General features: G+C 33.6%; 1 protein-coding gene across 12 annotated transcripts in view; it reads right to left on the bottom strand.

The window, feature by feature from the left end:
- Positions 1-2,302: 2,302 nt before the first annotated feature.
- pdm3 (POU-domain protein pdm3) overlaps positions 2,303-6,726 on the bottom strand; it is a 352,720-nt gene continuing 348,296 nt past the window's right edge. For all 12 annotated transcript variants that reach the window (XM_073956611.1, XM_073956617.1, XM_073956622.1 and 9 more), the window contains one exon: positions 2,303-6,726. This exon is cut by the window's right edge and continues 2,293 nt beyond it. The gene's annotated coding sequence lies outside the window, so the exon portion shown is untranslated.

Genomic DNA, 6,726 nt, shown 5'->3' with positions numbered 1-6,726 from the left:
AAAACCTCTCCCAAGAGTTTTGTACCAAAAGAGGTTTCAGGAAGGAAGACAGCCTTTCGTGTGATCTTTTCAACATCCTGCTAGAAAAGGTTATACGAGATGCAAACGTCGAAAGAAGTGGCACAATCTACACCAATAGCCACATGTTACTTACTTAGGCTGATGATATAGACATAATGGGACGATCTATAAAAGAAGTAACCGATACCTTTATCAAGTTTGTAGGAGAATCTGCTAAAATGGGTCTGGCGGTAAACGGCGAGAAGACCAAGTTGATGGTGTCGATGGGTCCATTGGGATCGGACCAACTGTTGAAGTTGGTTCCAATAATTTTGAGGTAGTAAAAGACTTCGTTTACCTCGGCACCGCCGTAAACACTGCAAACGACATCAGTTGTGAAATAAAAAGAAGAATTGTATTGGCGAACAGATGCTACTATGGTTTAAGTAAGCAATTTAAAAATAAAGCCACATCTCGTCAAACAAAAATAACGCTTTACAAAGCACTGATACTACCCGTGCTGATGTATGGTTCCGAAGCCTGGGTACTTGCGCAAGCAGATAAGGCAGTGCTTGGCGTGTTTGAGAGAAAAATTCTTCGAAAGATCTACGGACCAATCTGCGTTGACGGTGAATATCGACGTCGTAAGAACCACGAGCTGTATCTGCTATACAACGACATCAGTATAGTTAAACGTATCGAGATGCAGCGATTGCGTTGGCTAGGCCATATAATAAGAGTGACCGATGATGAACCCGTTAAAAAGGCGTATAAATTCTGGCCACATGGCGGTGCACGCAGAATTGGCAGGCCAAAGAATAGATGGCGCAAACAAGTGGATGAAAAGATGACAAGGCGCGGTATTCCAGAAAGCGAAGCACTAAACAAAGAGAATTGGAGATATTTTCTTAGTTCGGTCTATGGAACAAATGTTCTGTAATGGGCCAGCTAAGTAAGTAAGGAAGTAAATTTCATGATCAGAAGCACAATATAGTGCCCTTTGAAATAAAACCATATTCAGTTTTTTTTTTAATTTTTTATACATATTTTTTATTACTTTTTTTGTTGTTGTTCTTATTTTTGCTGTTGTTGAGTTATTACAATCATTTTTTTATTTTTAAATAATATTAATAATAATATGTACGTTATTCGATTTTATTTTTTAAATGCTATAATTTATTATTGGTTTTGTTTTTGTTGTTCTTGTTGCTTGTTTTTCATTTAAATTAATATTTTTTGCAATTTTTTTCCTTTTTTACTTTTTCTATTTATTTATATATGGATCTATTGTTTTTCGGTTTTGTTTTATTTACTTAAAATAGAATAATAATAAAATTGTACATATTAATATAATTATCATATGTTATATAATATTCATTTTTTTATTTTCTTTTTCTTGTTGGGGTTTTTTTTAATGCTAAAAAGTTTTGTATAGGACAATTATGTTGTTTTTATTTTCCTTTTTTTATAATTAATTTTGTTTTTTTGTTAAGTTTTTTGTTTTTGTTTTTTGTTTGTAAACTATGCCCAAAAAAAACCTGTCATCAAGTGTTGTTGTTTTGTGTGTTTTTTTTTTATTTTAACATTCTAGAAAAAAAAACATATACAATTAATTTATTTTAAGGTTATGTTTTCTAAATAAAATGATTTTCTAAGGAAACAAGTGGTGTGGGGTGTTTTAATTTCCTTAGTATATATTTGTTGTCTTTGTATAGGTTTTCTGTGTGTGTATTTATGTGGAATGGCACGTTTGAATAGAAATATTTCGTCATTGTATTGTGCTGTGGATTTTTCTAAACAAATGGGCTGAAAATTTTCGGAAAAGTTGGCCAAATTTATTGTGAAATTAATTGCCATTGAGTAGCCAAAGAAGCTTCAATGGTACGAGGAGGAAATGTTAGTGTAGGGCCCCAGTTTAGGGTAAAAGTCCTTTGATTGTGAGGCGTTTATTCCTTGTAAACTTTACCTCTCAGCCCATTTGCTAAAATCTGTTTTAATTTGTTTTTTTGTCTTCCTCATGTGTTTATCTTTCTTCCTTTAAACTTAATAAATTATTTTCGATTGTTTGAGTGGAGTATTCCCCCCCAACAATAAACAAAACAAACTTAATAAATTATATAAAAAATAATAAATGCTATGACACACCTTTACATATATATGGCCTAAAATTATAAATTATTTCCATTTTTTATTTAATATTAAATTTATAATAATTATTAATATTATTATTATTTTTTTAATGTTTCTGTTTTTTTCAGTTACGTTACGTTTAAACTAAGTTTGATAGGAATTTTGGGGGGTGTTTTACTTGTTTTTAAACTGTAGTTTTTTATTTATAATTTTTTGCAGATATTTTTAAATTTATTTTCAAATACAGTAAAAGATTTTCAAAGACAAAGATAAGAATAGAGCTTGACTTACATGACTAACAAAAATAAAATTAAAAATTAATATAATAATCAATATTTCACACATTTAATCACATAATTGTTTTATGTCAATATATTTATAACTTATATACGAATTTATGTGATTTAAATGAGTTTTAAACCTTTAATTATTTTTTATTGTATCTAAAAGTGGAAAATAATGTTTTTTTTTTTATTTTATTAAGGGTGGGTATTGTTTTTGGAGAGGAAATATTACAAAATGTATGTCTTTTTGTGTGTCTGTGTATAAACGTTTATTCTATACAAAAATTTTTGTTGTTGTTTTTTGTTTTTAATATCATTATTTAATTTTATTTTAAAATTACTACTTAGTCTATGTTGCCGTTTATATTTACATTTTCCAATATTTCCAGTATTCGAGAGAGTACAGAGAGACAGTTAGTGAAGGTGAGTATTGGAAGGAGAGCTAGGGAGTCAGAGAGACAGAGAGAGCTTTTCGTTTCTAAGCGGCGTTTGAAGGGAACATTAAACAATTTTAATATTTACTAGGTAAGGGCGATTATACACCTCAGTGGCATCTTTATAAGTTCCTATTTTGCTAGGGAAAGGGAGTCCTAAAAATTGATTGAAAATCTATACAAAAATCAAATTTTCCTTGAAGTATGGAGAATTTTAAATTTGTTTAAACAATTTGAGGATATAAAAATTAACTAAAAATACATGATTGACTATCTCAGTGGAGGTTAAAAAAGCAAAAAAAAAAACCTACAAAAATATTGAAAGGCAAGCAATGCAATATGGGAAATTTTATCACGAAGCCGGAGTCCAGAGGGTAAAGTCTATTTCATTATACGAGTACTTGACGTTAAGACCCTTTACTCTGGAAGTATGGTCATCCGCAACATAAATTCTTTAACGTTGTAATCAGGGCCCCAATGCACTGTGGTTTCGCCCGTGGACAAAATCGAAAAATTTGTGTTGACAAATTTGATTGGGATTGAAATAAATATTCTCTAAATACATTTAATTTTTATTATCCTGTATTATTTTTGCCAATTTACAGCGCTAATATGCCAAGTTAAGTCGAAGAAGTTGAGATTTGTATGTGGTACCTTAACAACGAAAAAAGATCCGCAAAGCATTCGTAGCTTATGAGTGAAATTATAAAAAAAAATTAAAGGTAAATGTACATTTTCCAAAATAAAGCTTGACAATATTCTTACGAAAAAAACAAATTCAAAATTCGTTTTCTAAGTTCCTTAAAAATAAATTCTTTGTAAATGACTTTTTGTGTTATTTTAATATAATTACTATAAATTTATGTTGAGTTTTACTAATGTTGGCCCCGTAAGGGTAAATCCATATTGTTTTTAAAATACAGGGGAAAGTCTCTAGTTTACAATAAAAAGAAATCCAGCTGCCACCATCTGCCACCCTGTAAGTTATTCCCCTTATACCACGCCTGTAAAATCGCCAAAATTCCGAAAATTGGGAGGTACGTTTATATGGGAGCTATACCGAAACGTGGACCTATATTGAATATTTTTTGCAAGGAGGTATGGTGTTCTCTCAGAACTTAAAATGCAAAATTACAGCCAAATCGGTTGGAAAAGTTGGCTAAAATCGTCAAACACGGACGTATGCTCTTCCCTCCGAAATCAAAATACAAAATTACAGCCAACTCGGTTAGAAAATCTGACTAAAATTGTCAAAATAGCGAATATAGGGAGGTACGTTTATATGGGAGCTATGCCTAAACAGGGACCTATATTGAACATTTCTTGCAAGGTGGTATGATGTTCCCTCAGAACACAAAATGCAAAATTACAGCCAAATCGACTGGAAAATTTGGCTAAAATCGTCAAAATATAAAAAATCGCGGGGTATCTTTATATGGGGGCTACACCCAAATGTGGACCTAATCCATTAAATTTGTTTTTCTCCCTTTTGGGCTCGTTATAAAACTATGTTTAAAATTTCGAGGCGTTAAATCGATTAGAACTATTTTTGGAACTCCTTTCCATATAAGTGGGACCACTGTGCAATGCTACATTTGGTAAACCTCAATCAACATCGTTCACTTGGGCGACCTTAAAATGGACCTGTTCTTCACGTGTATTTACAGAATATTAAAGGCCCATAATTTGAGAAGTATGTACTCCCGTTCTAGATTGCTGTAATCAGGGCCCTAAGGACTACAAACGGTAGACGTGACAAGAGATCTGAAAGGTACCACAAAATCCGAAGTACACACAATTTATCTGGTAAAATGAGGCGAAGACATTCAAACTAACAAATCCTGGACCTATGTATATTGACATTTTCCCGTGAGAAGTTATACTACCAAAAAAGAAGCTAGTTCGGTTGAAAACATGGAACAAGATCTTCAAAATACCAAAAATATGTCAAAGCTTGGATATATATGTGAGTAGATATTTTTTCAGGATCGGTCTATAACCTTAACCCAGACCCATTTTGAAAATATGCTGTATGAAGGTTCTTCCCCGAAAGGAACTCCCAAAAACTAAATTACAACCAATTCGCTTGAAAAATGAGACCGAGATAATCAGAATACCGAATATCGGACGATAGAGTATTATGGAAATTATGCCAAAACGTAGACCTACTTGAAGGTGCCTTCTATATATCAAAGCTTACATTAAGGGATATTTTATCTATAGAAAACAATTTGAGGAGGGTCTTCCAGGTATACAAGACCTGTTGAAAGGGGACTTTATGTGAAAGACTAATTGAGGTGGATCTTCTAGGTATAGAAGTTCACATCAAGGTGCCTTCGATCCATAGAACACCACTCGAAGAGGCTTTTTCGGTATAGAACCTCACTCGAAGATACCTCCTACCTATAGAACACCGCTCTAAATGATCTTCTAGGTGTAGGACACTAGGCATAGAAGGCTACTTGATGGGGTCATTTTGGTATAGGAGTCAATTTAACGGTGACATCGGTCAATAGAACAGTACTTAAAGGTATCTTCTAGGTATAGAAGACCACTTGAGGTGGTCTTTTGGGTTTAGAACACCACTTAAAGGAATCTTATAGGTATAGAAGACCGCTTGAAGGGGTGTTTTAGATACAGAAGACCATTTGAAACTGCCATCTATCAAGAGAACAACACTTGAATGATTCTTAAAGGGTCTTTTAGGTATAGAATACCATTCAAAGGTGACCTCTAACAATAGAACACCACCTAAATGAATCTTCTAGGTATAGAAGGTCACTTGAAGGGGTCTTTTAATTATAGAAGGCCATTTAAAGGTGCCATCTATCAAGAGAACACCACTTGAAGGAATTTTCTAGGTAGCGAAGGTCACTTGAAGGGGTATAAAATGCCACTTCTAGGGGTATTTTGGTATAGAACACCATTTAAAGGTGCCATCTATCAATAGAATACCAATAGAAGGAATCTTCTAGGTACAAAAGCAACTTTGGAGGGTCTTCAATGTACAGTATACCATTTAAAGGTGCCATATGTCAATAGAAGATTACTTTTAGGCACAGAAGACAACTCGAGGTGGTATTCTATCAATAGAACATCACCTAAAGGTGCATTCTATCCGCAGAAGACAACTTGAGGAGGTCATCAATCTATAGAACAGCACTCGAAGGGATCTTTCAAGTGTATAAGGCTACTTGAAGAGGTCTTTTAAGTATAGAAGAACATTTAATAAAACAACACTTGAAATGATCTTCTAGGTATAGAAGGCCACTTAAAGGCGTATTTTAGCTACAGAAGACCATTTGAAGGTGCCATCTAATAATAGAATACAACCTGAAGGGGTCTGTTAAGTATAGAAGACCATCTATCAAGAGAATACAACTTGTGGGGATCTTCTAGGTATAGAAGGCTACTTGAAGGGGTCTTTTAGGTATAAAAGGCCAATTGTAGGGGCTTTTAGGTAAAGAAGACCACCTATAAGACCGTCTATCAATAGAACATCGCTTGAAGAAATCTTCTAGTTATAGGAGGCTCTTGAGGTGGTTTTCAATGTACAGAAAAAACATTTACACGTGCGATTTATCAATAAAAGAGTACTTGAGTGGGTCTTTTAGGCACATAAGACAACTCGAGGTGGTCTTCTATCAATAGAACAGCACTTGATGGTGCCTTCTATTCGCAGATGACAATTTGATGGGTCTCCTATCTATAGAACACCACTTGAAGAAATCTTTTTGGTGTAGGCACATAAGACAACTCGAGGTGGTCTTCTATCAATAGAACAGCACTTTATGGTGCCTTCTATCCGCAGATGACAACTTGATGGGTCTCGTACCTATGAACACCACATGAAGAAATCTGTTTGGAATAAAAGCCCT

This window comes from Musca autumnalis, unplaced genomic scaffold (assembly GCF_047663935.1).
Source record: "Musca autumnalis isolate F117 unplaced genomic scaffold, ASM4766393v1 scaffold_5, whole genome shotgun sequence".
Taxonomy (NCBI): Eukaryota; Metazoa; Arthropoda; class Insecta; order Diptera; family Muscidae; genus Musca; species Musca autumnalis.
This window is presented reverse-complemented; position numbering and strand designations above follow the sequence as displayed.